This window comes from Apteryx mantelli, chromosome 8, assembly GCF_036417845.1.
Source record: "Apteryx mantelli isolate bAptMan1 chromosome 8, bAptMan1.hap1, whole genome shotgun sequence".
NCBI classification, from domain to species: domain Eukaryota; kingdom Metazoa; phylum Chordata; class Aves; order Apterygiformes; family Apterygidae; genus Apteryx; species Apteryx mantelli.
The window spans coordinates 38,107,940-38,128,739 of NC_089985.1; the positions used below are offsets into that span (position 1 = coordinate 38,107,940).

Here is a 20,800-nt window from a genome sequence, read left to right on the forward strand (position 1 = left end):
TCTGGCTCTGAGGCCAAGACTTGCCTTGGGAAGTGCGACATTCAGCCATGAGAAGACTCTCTCTCAGCCTCCTCAGTGCCTCTCTGCAAATCATACACCACTGCGGACCGGTGGTACTTTATCAGCCACCACCTCACACGCACAACAGGGTGACACAGTCACTCCCGAGCCAGCCAGCTGCACAGGTCCCACAGACAGCAGTGCAGAGCAGCAGGGCGCTGGTTCTGCAAGCACTGCACGCCACCCACCCGGGGCCGACCTCACTAAACCAACCAACGGAAATAAAATTCTGCTGCTTTGCACAGAAGCAGTATATCTTACCGCCAGGATATACGGAGAAGGAGCCTGCTTGAAAAAGGTGAGACTGTCAGTTTAGTCTCCCAAAAGGAAACTAGCTCAAAATCTTGCAACTTCGCCCAAGAAGATGATAGAGCTGTCAAGAGAATAAGGTCAGAACACCTGCAATAAGGGCTCTGGTTCAAACAGACAAGAAAGGATATCTGTCTATATTCTGGATTTCTTTTTTGTTATTTTTTTTTTGCCTTTTATTTTCTGAAGATTGATGATTTTGAAAGGAACACATGCCTTGAGACCCACAGTAGAGATGTCCTGTTGTGATTTATGTTTTACTCTGCTATAGCTCTAATAAGGACAGAACCCAATGTATTGATTCTACTGGCTGGGTCCATCTGCAGGGACTGAACTTGCAATAGAGTCAACGCCACAAGGCCACGAGACTGTTTCTCATCAGAGTAGTATGGCTTGGCATCATCGCAAGAAAAAATAATTGACATATATCCACATACGACCTTCATAAAAATCCTCAAAATGTTGGCTGTTATTTAAGAAAACATTATATTGGTAACAAACGTATTAACAGGTTGCAAAGCAAATATTTAGTATTAATAAAAGCCTTCAAATTATTTTTTCAACAAGATTTAGTCTTGCTGTCAGGACTGAAGTATATCTGAAGAACAATTGGTGTGATCACATCGTAGGCAAACATGCATAAGCATGCATTGTCTTTCGATAGCAAAATAAGCCTCTATTCAAGAATAAAATACTAGGCAATTCAGAGTACTCAAAATACTATTTGACGAATACTTCTGTTTGAAGCTCAATAAATTAATCTCAGCTTTTTATATGTGCAGTAATTTGATTCAATTTTTTTATTGATTAAAGAACACTAATAGATAGAAAAAGTTCATTCACTGCTTTAAAAGTCTAAAACTATTATACACCCTCATCCTCTGCTACTCCCCACACACCTAACCAAATCAAGGCAGAATTACATATTCTTAATGATTATTTTAAAATACTTTCAACATGTGTGACTGCACCTTATTTTACTTACAAGTCCTAAGTCATATTCTGAATGGCATTTCTATAGGAACTGAGAGCCAAATATTACCAAGTTCCAATACACTATTTGAAAATATCCTGACAACATTCAGTAAGAGAGCAGATTAAATTCAAAGCAAAGTCTTTGCATGCCACCATAATAATTCAGGCAATAATTTCAGGAAAGGCAAGGCAGAAAACCAGCATGCGCAAATAGTATAATTCCAAATAGATTCCTCATGTCAAATGATATAATTTTTCATTTTTTCCATTAAAGAGTTATTTTAAGTCTTCTGCTGAATATATTTACATGTATAATGGAACTTCAGTGGCTCTTTTTGAATTATTACATATGCTTTAATATTGCATGCATTGATAGTGTACACATATATACAAATCCACACATAAATGTATGCACTGAAGGCACACAATATTCATGCAAGAAAGACTAATGGAATTTTTTGACAGGATGCTACCCTGTAAATATTTTAAACACGAATAGTACTTATGGCTTGGTTCATTAACAATGTTTGCTCTTGTCTGCACAACTGTTGTTGCTCACATGAGAATGAATGACACGCAAAGTGCTAATTTACAAACTCAGTTCTTTTCAATTTACCATCTGATCTGTCTCCACTGGGACACTCAATGGTCGCTTACTACAGTCCTTGTAGAATAACTTGAGCAGAGACCAAGCACCTGAAATAAAGGACTATAGCTACTTCCACATGAGATGGGATTCTGGTCATACTCATATTTCCATACACAGTTTCACTGTGATCGATGAAGCCATTAACTATAGAGTATCAGCAAATGACATTGTAGGCAATCCTATTCAAAACTACAAGTGCACATCACCTTCTTCTTCACTCATGTTCCTACAGAAATATACTAACATAATGTGCTGGTATTGCTTTCTTCTACCCTACAAATGGCTAAATTTCACAGTTCTAGTAAATACTATGTGTGTGTGTATATATATACACACATATATATATGTATACACACATATATATGTATATATATACACACACACACAGATCTGTAGAAGTAGCAGTGCAAAAGAATTTAAGTATTATATTGACATAAGCCAGCCTTACTATGGGCAGACTGCTAGTGAAAGATTTGGGAGAAACAGAGAAACAACGAAGTGGTCTTATCCCTCATGTCTGGGGCCACTGCAGTCAAATATTTCCAACGCCACATCAAAACAGCAGATAACCCTAAAGACGGGAAGTCAGATGCCTTTGACAGTAACTGCTAGTATGAACAACGTTAAAAACGGTGAATATTGTATGCTTAGAAAGCACGCACGTGCCAAGAGAATTCAAAATTGTCTGGAGACCAGACTTACTAGCAGTTCACACACCTTTTACATATGGGTAATCCTGTATGGCTCCATTCAGTAGGACAGTACAGAATAGAACAGAGTTTAGAAAAGGGTAACAAAGAGCAAGCACAGATATGTTGTTTAAAAAAAGCGAGCACACAACAATAGCAAATGTAAAAACAAACAAAAAACCACACATACTTTTTAAATAATGCAGAGAAGATAGAGAAAGGGGAAGTTCCTGATCTGACACAACACATTTCATTGGGTTAGCATGCAGTAAGGGTTACGCATGCTGAGATCATGCAACTAGCAGGGCCAAAAGAACTGTTTCAGTACTTGCTTGAACCCAGGCTCTTAAGTACAACCAATTATTTCTTATTCTCAGGTTTCCTTTGTTTCCTTGAGTTTCTGACATTATTTTGAATATTCCTGTAATATTACAGGCCTCCAAAAGCATATCTAATAAAAACACAAGCTTGGACAAATATCCAAAGTTATCCAAAAGTCTTGATGTACCAGTTTGTGCTGTCAATCTGCCATCCAGATTTTTTTTTTTTCTTTTAAACATTGTGAAAGGTTACAGAACTTCTGTATGTGAACTTTGTTCCTTTAGTAATCCCTATTTCTAGACTATCTGCAGCGTGAGATTTCTGCCTCTGCTCACACCTAGCCCAGACCCCAGCCTGAGTGCCCACACCATGCATGTCATTTGAGGTGAGGTCCAGTTATCAGCTTAGGCCTCACGTCCCCATTAGGATTTGATGCCCACCAGAAGTAGGGCTCGCTGTTTTGTGTTCTCCCAGAGAAATGTAGTTCCTACACACCAAAACCGCTCTGCAAACAGAAACAGCATTTGGTAAACATAGTCGATCAAGACATTCACGCCAAAGCCATGTTACATCTCCACACTAAAACACTAGGTTCAACGCAGCCATCACTCCCTAGAAAATGCCATGACTTCACTGTATCATAGCTGTATCTAACAGTTGCCTCTTCAAATATCTATGAGGCCCAACTACTTCAGAGACCATAAATACTAATCTATTACTGTTACAACATAATATTTACAATATTTGTGTCTTAATTTTGAGCAGGTTCATCAGTTGCTTAGTTTCCCTTCCACCAAGGGAGCACTTGCTCTGCATCTGACTTTCCATTGGCCTCACAACCTTCCTTCCAAGGGGTTCCCTACCCCTCAGTGTTACAAACCAATTCTGTTTCAGATATCTATTCTACACTGGGTAACTTTTAGCAGCAACTTAACACCTTTAAACTCTTTTCTGTAGCCTCGGTGTTAGTTTATCAGAGCAGTCATTAAGCCTGGGCACTTTGAGGCTGATGGATATATCTAAGCTAGCCCACTCTGAGCTAATCACATTCAATTTAACATTCTCTGAACACTGGCAGTCCTCATTCAAGCCAAGTGTGAAAGTTTTTAAATTAGCTTTCACAGTTTGATTCACAGACAGCAAATGCAAAATGGCACAGGATTAATTTTTTCCAACAACATAGTGCAACAAAATAGCCCAAAGGCTATTTTAGTTCATTTGCTTTAACTATTAGGGAAGATTCACAGCACAGAAAATGCTCCAACAGAGACAGAAGCTCCAGAGGACTTTCAAAGCTTAATATTGCCCCCATTAATTAGAGAACCATACATTTGTACAGCCTTTCCACTTTATCACTAGACTCTAAAATGGAAGTCTAGACTATTTAAGACAAGTCACATAGATTATTATTTAAAAGATGAATATATCAATAGTTTTTTCCAAGCACTGTAATTAGAAGCTTGTAAGCATTTTATTACAAATCATATTTTTAGTATTTAATAAAATCTAGTATCAGACTGCAAAATGGTCCACACAAGTCCATGTTTTCCTTTGAAAACTACAAATCTTGACTTCATATATAACCTGATAGTGTCTCTTTTGATCTGTCTGCCTGTATTTGCTAAGACATAAGTTAAAAAGGAAGCTGGAATAATGAATTACCTAAAGAAAATCATTCATTAATTACCAAACAGCAGAGCAGGATAGAAGTTACCTTCTTTGGCACTTCAATTTTACAGCAGTTACCACCAGGCACACAGGCTGAGTTTATATGGTCAGCTTTCTGAACATGCAAAGTCTCTCCACAAAACTTCCAAGTACACAAATCCCCACTTGAGCAAGTACAGAGGGTATGCATGAGCCTGCGATAACTGGATTTACAAAGAGAAAAGTTTAACAAATTCAAAACCTTTTGAAAAACTCCACGCTATCTTCAGCGAAGAAAACTTTCGCCAGTTCAAGAAAGAAATTAACATTTCCATTAAGAATTAAACTCACTTCATCTAAGTACATATAAGAATATTAGAAAATCAGCTTTAAGTATCATCAGCTTTAAGTATCAGAAGAAATTACTTATAGCCAGATCCAAAGTCAACTAACTTCAACAGGAGTTTTCCATTATCTTCAGAAGACTTCACATAAGGTTTGTAACCCATAACCACTCTTTAATTAGAATTATTTCTCAATAGTGAATACTTACATCACAGATGGGAAATATTTTCTGTTATAAATAGTATTTATAGTGAAGCACTAAATATGAATTTATAAAGACTTTTTTCACATGCACAGATGGACTCCAGCCTCAAATTTCAGATTCCAGATCTGACGTAACCCAGACATGCAACTACTATTTAACAAACTATACAACCAAAGACCCATTTCTAAATAACAAAATATTAGTCATTGAGGTGGATATAATTTAGGTACTTCTTGGATACCACACTCAAATACCAATCTCATTTTACAAATAGCCTCTATTTTCTGCTAGGAAATTATATGACTGCATTACACTGACCAAAAATATTACCTTCTGTAAATAAGCGATCTCCTTCGTGGTAGATTTACAAGCAATGAACATCAGGAAATCTGTATTTGTTATACACAACATACCTTTCCTAGAATTTGAAATCAGAAACCACATTGCCTATTTAGTGCAACATATTTACATGATGCTTAAAAAGTCATCATGTCTGCAAAATCTTGCACCCCTCTTCAAGCCAATCCTCGTATTATGCAAAACCCCAGAGAAGTCAATGAGACTCGGAGGTGGGTCATGGTCTATCAGTGGGCAGTCAGACACAGGATGAGAACCTACAGACGTTAGCACTACAAGACAGTATACAACAGCATAGTTTCAGTAGATACTAAGCTTGGCGCGGTTTGTAGCTAAAATACTCAGCTGCAATCAGAATCACCTACACAGTCTAAGTAATGGGAGTGCAGCTTGTGCAGAAATAACCAAATCAGACCCTGAACTATCCAAGAGAACGCTGTGAAGAGCATGCATTAGGAAGTACTTACCCAAAACACTGGGCAGGCTTGCACAGTCTCCTTGAAACCTGAGCCATCACAATTAGAACAGGAACAGGACTCTTGCTGGCCAGATTAAAATTAAGTTTGGTACACCTACAAAAGCTAGAATTGCAGCTCTGCCTGGTACTTAAGAATAATTTTGATATGTCTTTATAGCTGTTTTATGAAATCTTTTCTGATGATGCTTATTATAATAGAATACTAAGATGAAATTTCATTGGTTTAAACAAACTCTACCCACTCTAAATTCAGGGCATTATTCAGGCCTGTCTATTATACAGAAAAAAGTAAATTAATACACACAAAATATAGAACTGAGATGAGAGATTTTTTCACACAGATAGATTTTATTCTATTTTGCTAATGCTTTTAGATTATTAGATTTTATGTGTAACTACAGACAATGCATATTCTTCAGAAAGACACAAAATCTTTACAAGTTTTACATCCTTAAATATAATTCAACCCTCTACATATGGAATTTTTCTTTTAGTGATAAGTAAAATTCAAATGTTTTCAGAATTAACTTCCAAAACTTGTAAGGCTTTATCAGCTCAGATGTTAAATAAATACAGGTTATTTGATAGCTAGACTTGTCAGACACTGCAAAACAGATCACAGAATCACAGAATGGTTGAGGTTGGAAGGGACCTCTGGAGATCATCTAGTCCAACCCCCCTGCTCCACCAGGGTCACCTAGAGCACATTGCACAGGATTGCATCCAGGCGGCTTTTGAATATCTCCAGAGAAGGAGACTCCACCACCTCTCGGGGCAACCTGCTCCAGGGCTCTGTCACCCTCACAGTGAAAAAGTTTTTCCTCATGTTAAGATGGAAGTGTCTGTGTTTCAGTTTGTGCCCATTGCCTCGCGTCCTGTCGCTGGGCACCACTGAAAAGAGTCTGGCCCCATCCTCTCGACACCCTCCCTTCAGATACTTGTACACATTGATAAGATCCCCTCTCAGCCTTCTCTTCTCCAAGCTAAACAGGCCAAGCTCTCTCAGCCTTTCCTCATAAGAGAGATGCTCCAGTCCCCTAATCATCTTTGTGGCCCTTCGCTGGACTTGCTCCAGTAGTGCCACATCCCTCTTGGACTGGGGAGCCCAGAACTGGACGCAGGACTCCAGATGTGGCCTCACCAGGGCTGAGTAGAGGGGGAGAATCACTTCCCTCGACCTGCTGGCAACACTCTTTCTGATGCAGCCCAGCATACCATTGGCCTTCTTGGCCACAAGGGCACATTGCTGCCTCATACTTAACTTGGTGTCCACCAGCACTCCCAGGTCCTTCTCCGCAGAGCTGCTTTCCAGCAGGTCAACCCCCAACCTGTACTGGTGCAGGGGGTTATTCCTCCCCAGGTGCAGGACCCTGCACTTCCCTTTGTTGAATTTCATGAGGTTCCTCTCTGCCCACCTCTCCAGCCTGTCCAAGTCTCTTTGAATGGCAGCACAGCCCTCTGGCGTATCGGCCACTCCTCCCAGTTTTGTATCGTCAGCAAACTTGCTGAGTGTGCACTCTGTGCCTTCATCCAGGTCATTGATGAAGAAGTTGAACAAGACTGGACCCAGGACTGACCCCTGGGGGACACCGCTAGCTACAGGCCTCCAACTAGACTCTGTACCACTGATCACAACTCTCTGAGCTCTGCCATTCAGCCAGTTCTCAATCCACCTCACTGTCCACTCATCTAACCCACACTTCCTGAGCTTGTCTATGAGGATGCTATGGGAGACAGTGTCAAAAGTCTTGCTGAAGTCTAGGTAGACAACATCCACTGCTCTCCCCTCATCTACCCAGCCAGTCATTCCATCATAGAAGGCTATCAGATTGGTTAGGCATGATTTCCCCTTGGTGAAGCCATGCTGACTACTCCTGATCACCTTCTTTTCCTCCACATGCGTGGAGATGGCTTCCAGGATGAGCTGCTCCATCACCTTTCCAGGGATGGAGGTGAGGCTGACTGGCCTGTAGTTCCCTGGGTCCTCCTTCTTGCCCTTTTTGAAGACTGGGGTGACATTGGCTTTCTTCCAGTCCTCGGGCACCTCTCCTGTTCTCCATGACCTTTCAAAGATGATGGAGAGTGGCTTAGCAATAACATCCGCCAGCTCCCTCAGCACTCGTGGGTGCATCCCATCAGGGCCCATGGATTTGTGGGTGTCAAGTTTGCTTAAATGATCTCTAACCCGATCCTCCTCGACCAAGGGAAAGTCTTCCTCTCTCCAGACTTTCTCTCTTGCCTCCAGGGTCTGGGGCTCCTGAGGGCTGGCCTGACCAGTAAAGACTGAAGCAAAGAAGGCATTCAGTAACTCTGCCTTCTCTGCATCCTTCGTCACCAGGGCACCCACTCCATTCAGCAAAGGGCCCACGTTTTCCCTAGTCTTCCTCTTGCTGCTGATGTATTTGAAGAAGCCCTTCTTGTTGTCCTTGACATCTCTAGCCAGATTTAATTCCAAACGGGCCTTAGCCTTCCTCATCGCATCCCTGCATACTCTGACAACATTCCTATATTCCTCCCAAGTGGCCTGTCCCCCTTTCCAATTTCTGTATACTTCCTTCTTCTGGTTGAGTTTTGCCAGGAGCTCCTTGCTCATCCATGCAGGTCTCCTGCCTCCTTTGCTTGACTTCCTACTCATAGGGATGCACCGCTCTTGAGCCTGGAGGAAGTGATGTTTGAATATTAACCAGCTCTCTTGAACACTCCTTCCTTCCAGGGCCCTCACCCATGGGATTCCTCCAAGTAGGTCCCTGAAGAGGACAAAGTTTGCTCTCCTGAAGTCCAGGGTTGCGATCCTACTTGGTGCCCTGCTGCCTCCTCGCAGGATCCTGAACTCCACCATCTCATGGTCACTGCAGCCAAGGCAGCCCCCAACCTTCACATCTTCCACCAGTCCTTCTTTGTTTGTTAGTACGAGGTCCAGCAGCACACCTCTCCTTGTTGGCTCCTCCACCACCTGGGTCAAGAAGTTGTCACCAATGCTCTGCAGGAATCTCCAGGACTGTTTGTGCCTAGCTGTGTTGTCTTTCCAGCAGATATCGGGGTGGTTGAAGTCCCCCATGAGAACCAGGGCCTGGGATCGTGAGGCTACTTCCAGCTGTCTGTAGAAGGCCTCATCCACTTCCTCATCCTGATCAGGTGGCCTGTAGTAAACACCCACAACAGTGTCACCTCTATTAGCCTGCCCTTTGATCCTTACCCATAAGCTCTCTACTCGCTCTTCATCCACCCCTAGGCACAGCTCAATACATTCCAGTTGCTCTCTCACATAAAGAGCAACTCCACCACCTCGCTTTCCTGGCCTGTCTTTCCTAAAAAGTACGTAGCCATCCATGACAGCACTCCAGTCATGCGAGCTATCCCACCATGTCTCTGTAATGGCAATGAGATCATGGCCCTGCGACCGCACACACATCTCTAGTTCTTCCTGTTTGTTCCCCAAGCTGCGTGCATTGGTGTACAGGCATTTCAGGATACAATTCAGATTGCAATTCAAAGTAACGAATATACTTTTCTGGTCATTTCACATCAGGTGCTAACAGACATTAGAATCACTAAACACCACACATTCACATGAGCCGTCATATGTATGTGAATATTTATGCTTAAGAAACTTTGAATTCTATCCAAATGTAAATTCTACATTAGAACTCAGTCTGGATCATGAAAGTCTACCAGAGTACTCTCATTTTAGAAATGAACTAAGATTGTGAAAAAAGGCAGGTTTTGATAGGAGCGAATGGTCAATGGATTATATAGTCTCACTCCCCCACGTCAGCAGTGACTGAAGCCTGTTCCCAGCTAACAGCCATACAATACCTGAAATGGAGCTGGATTTCACTCGCATTCCAATGTCCCAGTGTCCTCTCACAAAGCTAATGCTGTAATCGGCAATTCCAGTCAGGGGACAAAGCAGCATTCAGTGGGCATAGAAAATAGCCCAGGTATAAGCAAACCTACATAGGATCACTGTGTAACATTTTGCAAACATTAAGTGTTATAACACATAGTCTACCCAGGTGTTCAGTGGTGCACAGCACAATCTGACATACATTTTGGATCCTGGGATTCTGATGTTCAGAGTAGAGCAGATAAAAGAAGGAGAAGCATGGCTAAGTTTCTCATGGTCATTTGAAAAATCTCATCTAGTGTATTTCAAATCTTGAAAATCCATACGTATTTAAGTTTTGAGAAATTAACATTGGTTTCTATTGAACAAAATTATCTATAGGATGACACAAAGATACTCCCCCTAAAATATTCATTTTATCTGAAAAGTGATATACGTTCTAGACAAGCACAAAACACAGGCATTCCCCTTTTATCATTATTGATAAAACACCCAGCTAGAAGCATCTGTAAAAGAACACTTTTTTGGTTTTGTTTTTTTTGTTTGTTTTCTACACAGACATTGGCATTAGTTGGAGGAAGAAGCATGTAGTTCCAGCATGATGTTGGTGATGCTATTCCCAGCAGATAAAAATCATTCCTGATATTAGAAACAAGGGACCAAGGCATCTTGTTCACATTTGAAAGCTATTATGAAGTACACTAAAAACAAACAACACACCGTACATAGGCATATACATTATTTTTGTTTCATTCCCCCCCAACTGTTGATTGCACCAAGTTCTTTCCCCCCCATCCCCCATTTTGTATTTGGATTTTTAAGCTCTTCAGATGATCCTTATTTTTTTGTTTTGTATGCGCACAGGATGATAGGAACCTCATTCATGACATGCATCGCTCCTGAGAAACTGTAATATAAATTGACAAACAAGCCTGCATCCAGATCTATCAGAAGGGAGCTTCAGACAGTAATGCCAGGTCAAAATTATTTCTGACCACAGTGGCTTCTAGAATTTTTCTAGAATTCTACCAATTACCAACTGAACTTAAATTATACTCTGCAGACAAAATACTGCCTTGAGTTACAAACCTACCGTCCCAAGGGTACTAAGGAAAATTCTAGGACCACCAACTGTGTCCTTCAACAGAGAAGTGGAAGCACTGCTGAAGATGAGGCAGTTAGGAAAAGAGAAGATGTTGCAGGTCTGTTTTATTCAAAGTGTCCGAAACAAACTGCTGGCAGACAGAAGCGTCTTCCACCACTCACTGAGTGCAGAAGCTCCTCTGTCCCTGCTATGAAGTGGTACGAGGACTCAGGAGACTCCCAGGACATAGAAGTTTCTCTCACAAACAATTCCAGCCACCCTGCAGGCAAGTTGTTGGGGCTTCCCACATAACTTTAACATATAACATTCCCACATAAAGGTCTGTAGTGCTAATGATAACCCCCAAATTTCCTTTTTTTTTTTTAAATACATTTTAGCTATTTTTATAGTAAGACTTCAGTGTGACTTCTGAATTTATGTTTTCCCTACTGAACTCCTGTTATGAAAAGTGCAGCTCATATCCTTTCGAAAGGATTTTTTTCCCTAATGTCCATCTCCAAAACTCACTTCTGATCTCACTAAGACAAAGTTAAGCCTCTGTCCAAACCCACTATAAAAGCTCATTCCTTTCTCTTTCTCACACTCTAGCCACAATGCCTCTCATTTACTTCATAATATTCTCCTTCAAATAGTTTCCCATATCTTTTAACAGAAATCTCTTCTCAGCTGACAAACGAGAGCCCCAGCAAGCATCAGCGGGGCATGGGTAGGAGAGGAGGGTGCAAGACTTCCCCTTTCGACAGCCATGAGCTCTTAGATCAGCTGAACGACTTGTGGAATCTGCAGCCTCCCTTGTTGAAAAGATACCTGATATAAAGAAACATTGAGCGTGTTCAGGTCCCAACGTGTGAAACGCTGGCAGTTTCATTTTATTAGATGCATGGATAGATATCTCAGTGCCTAATTTTACAATACACATCAGAAACATTACCAGCTCTGTTCAAATATATACATACACACACACTGACAGATTTGACTAAAAAAGCTGACTAATTGACATGAGCAAAAATTACATTGGCTTTCACAGCAATGCAGTGTCTTGAAGTAAAGGAGATGTAAAGCAAATTGCCAGGGAGCGTTACTGTTTTACCGCTTGGGATTTGGCAGAAATTCATACTACAAGATAGACAGAGGCATTGTGGGGGGCAGGGAGGGGAGGCAAGCCAAGAACATGCTCTGGTAAGCACCCAAATTATGTCATTGCTTCCATATATTCTTTTATATATTGACTATATGGGCTACATATATACACATATAGACTGAAGACATACATTTTCTGTTCATTAAAAATAAATATATCTACTTAAGATGGCCTTCAGCTGGCAATTTATAACTCAAAAAAGCAAGTATTGGTTAGACCTAAATGCTACCAGAGAGAGTTAACATGCAAATGGTCACTCAGTTTACTGTAGTTTCTTACCTGTAATAGCATGGAATAAACAACTTTAAACCAGTTATGTTGGGGCAAGAACTTCAGCTGGCATACATGGAACTCTGCCAACTTATACTGGATCCAGGATCTGTCTCTGTGTATAATTCCTTCATTCACTACATTAAATCATGTTTGCCAGCAACTACATTGTGCTAATGGGTGCATAAAGCTATTCTGCACCTGTCGATTGCCAAGGCATCTGCGCAAGCACAATGAAATGGAAAGAAGTGAAGCAAGGAACTCTAGCATTAAAAATAAATCTAAATCAATACAAATAGAAGTTAAGCACTTGGCATGTACGGCTGACTTCCTGCTAAATATAAATGGTATCAAGGCATGTTTTTAGCCCAACACTACCTAACAATATTTAAATAAATCAGTTTTATATCTACCAAACATTCTTTGCTTTGCATTAGAATAGTGAAATGCAAAGTCAATCCTCAAGTGCAAAACACTCAAGATGAATGAACATGCAGAGTTTCAGAAAAGTTTGATTTTCTTTCTAGGAAATACACAGCTGCTTCTGTTTTCTTCCTAAACTCAGTGCTACTTTATTGTGATGGTTCCGAGAGAATCACCAGTCCTGGGAGGAAATCTTTAACTCTGTTTTGTGTTACTCCTAATAGAGCTCAGGGAGAGCATTACCGTTTCTGAGACAACCAGCAAAAAGCAACTGCATAAATCCAAAAAGAGAAACTTCTAGTAGATGTTACACTTGCATGAGTAGCTGTTATTGCCAGTTGCAGCAACAGGAATATCTGTTTACTCACTACCCAGATTTCAGAAAGCACAGTACAGAAGGGAAGGCAGCCTTATCATTACCTGTTTGTTTTCAGTTTCAGAAAGCTGCTTCCCTTTGCCTTCTGTAAGTATCTACTAATACATTTTTTCTTATTGCACTTCATCTTGAAAATTAATCATCATAAATTCAAAAACATTTTCTTGCAAATCTGTCAGGTTTGTAGTGCTATTTCATTTATTACAAGACCACATGATGCATCAGAGCTCTGTATTTGAACATGACATATTTTCACTTTGTTTTGATACCACATTTGAAGATTGCTCCTATCAATCTTCCACTGGAACCAAAACTTAACTGTTTGGTTCACTGAAACATTAAATGCCAAGTCACACAGACAAATAAAAGCTTTTGCAAGTTAACATCTGGAGTTTCTTTTAAAAAGGGTCTATGGAAGAGAACCCAGAAAAGTGATGTGAATCCACAATCATTATCAAAACCAATTATTCCTAATAATTTTGGTCACCAGATCACACTGCAAGTTAGAAGACCTCATAAACAGGCTGATACTTAAATAGAAAATTGGAAATGTTTACTGTTCTGATTTCAAAGAAGTATTACAACTTTGGTGCATTTGCTTATGGATGTTTAAGATCAATGATGATTTTCCGCATCATCTGCTGGGGGGTGAGGGGAGAAAAACAGGCCATATACTTACTTTCCCCATAACGCATCATTTTCTCTCTAAACAGTGGCAGCAAACAGGCACATCCAATACTGTATTACTTTCTTCTCTCATTCATGACGATGTCACACACAGGTTCTTTGATTCTGAAAAAGAAGCATTTCCCAGGTTCTAAGGCAAGAGGTACCCCAACCAATCCATCATGCTTTGTGTGCTAATGATTGACTCATGCATAAGAGGCACCGTGAGCACTGAAAGGCAGCAGGCATGAAAAGGAGTGAATCAACTGTCAAGGGTTGTGATCTGAAGGACTGCAAGGCTGTGATTAGAATTTTCAATCAGGACTTCTACAATTCATCACACTACAAGGGAAGTGGGGACACGCATTTCTTCATCAGGCGCTTCTGCTATTGGCATAGCAAGTTTCACGGTAAAACAATTAAATCTCAATGCCTGACGTTTAGAAGGGGATATGGTTGAATCTTTAGGGAGAGGAGAGCAAGTAAAAGGTTTTCTGGAACTGCCTATTACTTTTTATTTGCATACCCAAAACTAAGACTCTTTATTCATAGTACAGCTTCTCAGCTGATGAAGAAGAAAACGCACATCTTTCTCTCTCCTCTGTTGTAGGTAGGTAAACTGTTAGACAACTGAGTAAGTAGCTGCTGTGGAAACTTTTGACTTGTCTTTAGGGATATGAAAAGGAGTAAAATCCAGAAGAAATCTTTAATCAGAATGTGTTGACGTTCTCAATGAAACTTCATTAAATACAAAGAGAGCTCTTCACAAGGAAGATATTCCCACAGCCTGTATGAAATCACCTGCAACACTTGACATGCAGCACAGAGTCATCTTTTCAAAATGTAAAAAGGATTGACACGTTGACTGAGTGTGCAAGTTCAGAGCAATCAAATGCACAGTCTAACTTTGTTTTCCTTACGATATCTGCTTGTGTTGGATTGTCATTTTCTTCAGCACATCAGTAGATGTAGTACCTATAACTTAATAACCTCAAACAAGACTCAGAGCTGGGTTGATTTTTCTAGCTCTGCCACAGTCTCCCTTTCAAAAACATGAGGAAGTTGCATAAAGCTCTTGACATGTTTTATTGCTTCTTTCCCACCTATGCAATGTAATAATTCTATTCAGCTGAACATAAGCTTGGCCAGAACTCCTTCCCGAAGAGGAGGAGAAGGGAGGGAGGTGGCTACCTCAGCGAGACAGCCATGGCAGATGAGACCTGTCCAGAAACACAGTACAGGTGACTGAAGTGCTACGTATCAATGGCATTGCTGGATCTTTGTCTCAAAATCTAGATCCAAGCGACAGCCAAGGAGGATAAGACATTTATTGAAATATCTGAATGAAGCATTATTTTAAAAAGGCCACTTTTATTTTAAACAATGAATAAAGCCCAGTAAAGACAGTTATTTGCCTAATTAATATGTTTCAGTTATTGATATTCCTTCAGAGGGTCACTAGCCCTTTTTCTCTGAGTTAGTTAATTAATAAAGCAGGTCTTTATGTATCAAGTTGTAATCGCTTTAATACTCAAAGGCACATAAAATCTGTTTGTTTTTTTTTTTTTTAAACTCTTCAACTGTAGTCACACAACAACCATTTGCATAAATGCAAACACTGAAAGAGTTCATTTAACTCATGACTGGAAAGAAATCCCTTGAAACGAACAGAAAGAAATATATAAATTATGGGTAAGACCACCTTCTGTCCCTATACCACAACGATCATTTTCTTTAACCCAAGTTTCAGCTCTGAGACACAGAATACACTTGACATGTAGCTGAAAACTGCTCTAAGGAGATACAATATTTAGGAAAGCATAGCTTTTTATGGGAAAATAAATACAATCCAAAATATTGTTAGCAAGTGGAAAGCTTTAAATGCCCTGCTTTCCAACCACTTCTTACAGGCAATATAGAACTTTTTTCTATTTTCCATTAAGAAATACACAAACAAACAGATCCTGCAAACACAAGACTGATTCTACACCAACCTGTTGCAGGAAGACTGTGCCAAAGTATTACTGAAGTCAGGTGTGCTGGTTACATTGCTCTACAGCCAGGGCTTTCATGCAGCTGCAGTAGACCAGGCATCACACAAAATGTCACCTGGAAAGGTCCACTGAGCTCACTGCTTGAAGAGGTGAGGAAAGCTAAGAGGTTAGAGCAGTTACGAAAACTTTTTTCCCTTTATTAGAGACAGTACTGAGCGGCCAGGTTCAGTATAATATTACTAACATCCCAATCCACAAGTTAGCTTAAAAGCTCTATCGACTGTCTGTGAACTGTGGTCTCAGTTCAATTGCTACATTTTCTTTTCCTCTAAATTTCAGTCATGCTCTATTCCTAATCCATCCACAACGCTACTGCAGAAACCATTTCAGTGGTCCCTTTCATCATGTCAGCCCTTGATCTGGGCGAACGAATATCGGGATTACAATTGTTATCACACAAAATATTCTTAAACCACTAATGACTTGTGCTCAGCCCATTTTTGACTCACACTATCTACAGCAACGCACTTTCCTGCCAAGCAAGCATCTTCGCTGGGGGGGGGTTTCCAGGCTATCTACATAAAGCAGTGCCACACACGGTTCTACAAAGCCAATTCTTCGTTGTCGAAACTTCACCTCAAATATACCTTTTCTGGTGAAAAGTAATGGAAGAGGAAGAAACCAATAGAAGACATCAATATCCGAGTACTGACACCACTGAGTAGATGATTATCAATGTCCATTCACGTTGGTATTTCCCTATCAGAAAACAGCTATCTCCTCCTTCCCCAGTGGGGAGAGGGGAAGGAGGGCCCTGATTCACGTGCACAGTTCTGGGGAACAAGATGGTAATATAAATAATAAATGATATTATTTGTTTCATCTGCTGCACATCAGCTGCTGAAACTTTGCAAATATTCCTGACACTGTTAAGAATCATTTCAACCTGTTTTCAGACTATAAATCTCAAATCTAATCTCCATCTCAGAGATTATAACAAAATGTGAAACAGCCTAAGAAAACTGAATGTCATTTCACAGAAAGCAGAAGTAGATACTGTAGGAAAAGACACATTCCAAACTCGCAAATCCTCTCTTTTATGTAATCCCTAGGCACAATCTTCCAGGGGACCATTTTGATCTTTCTCTTGGCAAGCACATCTCAGGATTTTTCACTGCTGCAGATCTTTTTAGCCAACGGTTGGTTGCATATTCAGCTGGTCACTCCAGAAAACAGCATTCAAAACACACAGGAGTAAGGAAGGCAGCAACCAAGCAAGTTACAAGTAAAGCGCTTAGAGATTCTTTTCTGTATTTCTCCGTAATTACTCACAGCCAGGGAACGTAATAGAGATCTGCTTCTTTAGTGTCTCACCTCTACAAGATCAACGCAGTGCAAACCCAGCCACTGCAGCACTTCATAGCAAGTTCTAACTGCCTCTTACAGGACTCCCCTAGAAGCACAGCTTTCTCCCAGGCATTAAGCAGCTAGCTAAATAGTTGCTATTAATGTATATTTGTGTCTTTTTGCCAAAATCATTCCTAATGCATACAAAGAACCTACAATGGACTAATCCAAGAGCAGATACAAATGAAACTCTAGATTAAAAAGCTCGCTTAAATCAAGTTAGCAATTTTATCTCCAGGGATAGCTCATCACTGCAGGCCAAATTGTTAAGTAATACAGTTCAACACATTAAAAATAGATCTGTATTCAGGGTGAATGGACTGTTAGCACAGGAAAAAAGGCAGGAGACAAAAGAAATGCTGAAGAAGCTCTGCTTCCTGCTCAGAGCACACATTCTCTCTTCCTTCATCTTCCAAAACTATCATGATCGCACATCCATCACCACCTCTTGCATATGCTTCCTGAGAAAGAGACAAAATGGGTCTAAAAATCTGTCATAATGGATGTCATCAAAATAAATAGGAACTCTTCTGGGTGCAGCACATTTTACATGCATAAAACATCTACAGAAATCAGTGTCACGAAGAAGGGGGCTCCTCCTTTGCTAGCCAGTCACTGCAATGGTAACGGCAGTCTTTATCATTTCCTGCTGCAGACTTCACTTCCCCAGAGGGCATTTAGCAGCGAGTCTGGACATCTCTCCTCTGACCAACAGAGGAGTCACCTTTTCTCTCCCTGCAGTGGCAGTTTCAGCCAAGCAGTTTTTCCCGAGACAGTGAAAAGTTCTCTACTGTGAGCACTGAAAGCTTCACTTAAAAGTACTTTTTTTGTAAGTAGCTGCATTTTCATTGATTTTTAGCGCATGTATTTTAAGAAACTGTTCGAAAATCTCAAAACTTAGGTTAGATTAAGTGCATAAAATGTAGGCTAGGCTATTGGGGGCTTTGTGGGGAATACCCCACTAAAGTAATTTCTAGATAGGTAGGGTAACTTTCTTTTATAAAAGCAATGATTGTTGAGCACAGATTTTTTTAGTGGTCTCTGGAGGTTTAAAATCACAGAATGACCTAATTTCATTCAAAACTACCTGCTTGCTTCCTCTGAGTTTTACATCACTATCAGTTCAGATGGAACAAAATTGGGCAAAAGAAATGATGCTACCATTAGCAAAAAACTTTGGTTGAATTTTGTATGTCTTACAAACATTATTTAATACCATTGGGTTTGCTACAGAATATTTATTGTTTTGAGTGTGCAAAAGTGAGGATGCTTTTTTCAGATTAAAAACAGTATTTCACAGTAAGAAAAAAAAATAGTGTTACTAAATGGACAAAGCCTAGGGGAAAAAAGAGGTGGGAAACAAAATTTTTATCACTTCTACTACCTCAAAGTTGGCAGTGAAAACATCAGTGCATCTTACCTCTCTCAGGCATGTGTATGAATAGTTTTAAAGCCATCACGTAATATTCCACCAATGTTTTTGCTCCTACTTGTGCTCCAGTCAAGTTACAGTTTGTACTTCCAAATTAATTCACCTCCACGGACATTTGTACCTCCTGCCCGCCTCCAAAGAGGGGGAATTAATTTGTTAGCCAAGCAGCATTCCAGTTTCAGCATGCTGCAATATCAACAGAACTTGTCCTGCATACAATTAAAAGCTTTCCGGTTGTATATACTAACTAGATGGTCAAAAAGATTTTCCAAAATCCTTCATTCCAATTCTTCATATAACTTCTTTTGCAATGAAAGCCCTGCCACCAAAAGGACTCCAAACTCATCCTTGTGTTGTCTTCACAGGACACACCGCCCATCACGCACTTCAGAAACACTATACACGGTGCGGATGACAAGACCCTCTCCAGTGCCTTATCTTTCTCAAGAACTATTTCAACTCATATGCATGACCTCCAGTTTAACAGATGACTATCCAGTGAATCAGTTATAAGAAAACAGCCAGCCTCATTTCCTTTATACTCCTCCTCAAAGAAATAAATCAGTATCTTGACTGATTGAAATACTTAACTGCCAGTCATTCTGCTTTGTCCCTTCACTCCCTCACACCAGCCTGCATGAACCCAGAGACGCTGAGCTGTGATTAAACTGTAACACGTAGCACCAACAGCAATAACTAAGTGAGCAGTTTTGAACAAATAACGCAGTTCTTCATAATTCAGTAAAATACATGATTTGGTTTTGTGTATATTTTTGAAAGCCAGTCAAAGTAGCAGGGCTTTTCTTTACTAATGCAATAACATTAGTGCTTAATGGTGGAAAGCACAGGAGAGCAATATATGGTCTACAAATAAGAGTAAAATGTGCATTCTTAATAATATGAGTTTATCTTCCTTATGAATTACCTAGGCAGTGCTTTTATTATACAAGATCCATTGTTTTCCCCGTCTGCAAATTACTTCCTGAATCTATTACCCAGAATGAGAGAAATGTATTTTTCAGTCTTACTCCCTGGAAAAAAAAAACACAGAATAAATCAGTCTAAGTGGGTGAGTCTCGATCGGCAACAAGACCAAGGTATTTCAAGCATGCAGTCACTGGCTCCCTGTATAACTAAAGGATTTTTTGAGGGTGTGGGCAGAGATGAAAGGATTTAAATGTAAATTATACAATGATAGTACAACTCTAGAGTATTACCATGCGTACAAGGGATTATTAAAGATCAGGTGGGATTTTTCTAGCCTTATTTCAGACACCTCCAGGGAAACATTCTGCAATGCTCTGTAGGAGATAAAGAACAACCTAAGTATATTAAAAGGCTCATAGATATAATTCCACAAGCTACAAGCTTTCTTTGTAACTCAGATACCTTGAAGTGCACAACACTTCTATCATAGTCCTTGCATGTCATCCTTCAAAAAAACATTAAATTTCCACTCATCTACCTAGGTATTTGCATGTCCTGAATTCTCTAACGGGGCCAAAGAACAGCAATATTATTCTTCCTTCCCCTAACCTCTACCACCACCTCTCAATCTCATTTTCCTGAGCAAAATACCTCATATTTGTATAGCTATTGAAAAAAAATCCCACAATTTCCCTGAATACGAAAGATAGGGGTGAAAGTACTTTAATGTATTATTCACTCCTGAAAACCAAAGACAACAGTCAATACTAGTATTACATGGCAGAAGATATACCTATCACGTTTTTATTAAAGACACACCAACTGCTGTAAAAAGAGAGTCACATTTCAATCAGCACAGGGTAGTCAGTTAGCATTAAAACTGCAAAACGAACACAAAAAGCAAGGCAGCTGAACCTGCCCGAGTGCCACAATGACTCGTACCATATTCCATCTCTCTCAGAACCTCTCAATCTCTTACGAACTGTAAGAGTTCGCCTATCAAGCCAGATTAATTTTTAAAGTTCCTCGCATTTCAAATCCTTTCCTCATCACAGGCCCAAAGACAAGTGTGGCTTCAGTTTTGCTTTCCCCCAGCATGACTCCAGCGACGCTGTGATTTAATCCTGTATGTTCAGGTTCTGTTCCAAATCTCCGAAAAGCCAGCGGGACTCCCGGT

At 40.1% G+C, this 20,800-nt stretch overlaps 1 protein-coding gene across 5 annotated transcripts in view; it reads right to left on the reverse strand.

Moving 5' to 3' along the window:
• DAB1 (DAB adaptor protein 1) overlaps positions 1-20,800 on the reverse strand; it is a 176,269-nt gene that overhangs the window by 140,891 nt on the left and 14,578 nt on the right. For 3 of the 5 annotated variants that reach the window (XM_067301309.1, XM_067301308.1, XM_067301304.1), the window contains exon 2: positions 13,877-13,989. The exons of 1 other annotated variant lie outside the window; for it this stretch is intronic. The gene's annotated coding sequence lies outside the window, so the exon portion shown is untranslated. Of the gene's footprint in view, positions 1-13,876; positions 13,990-15,857; positions 15,940-20,800 lie in introns of those variants that run through there. One more of the 5 variants, XM_067301305.1, reaches the window with a different exon arrangement.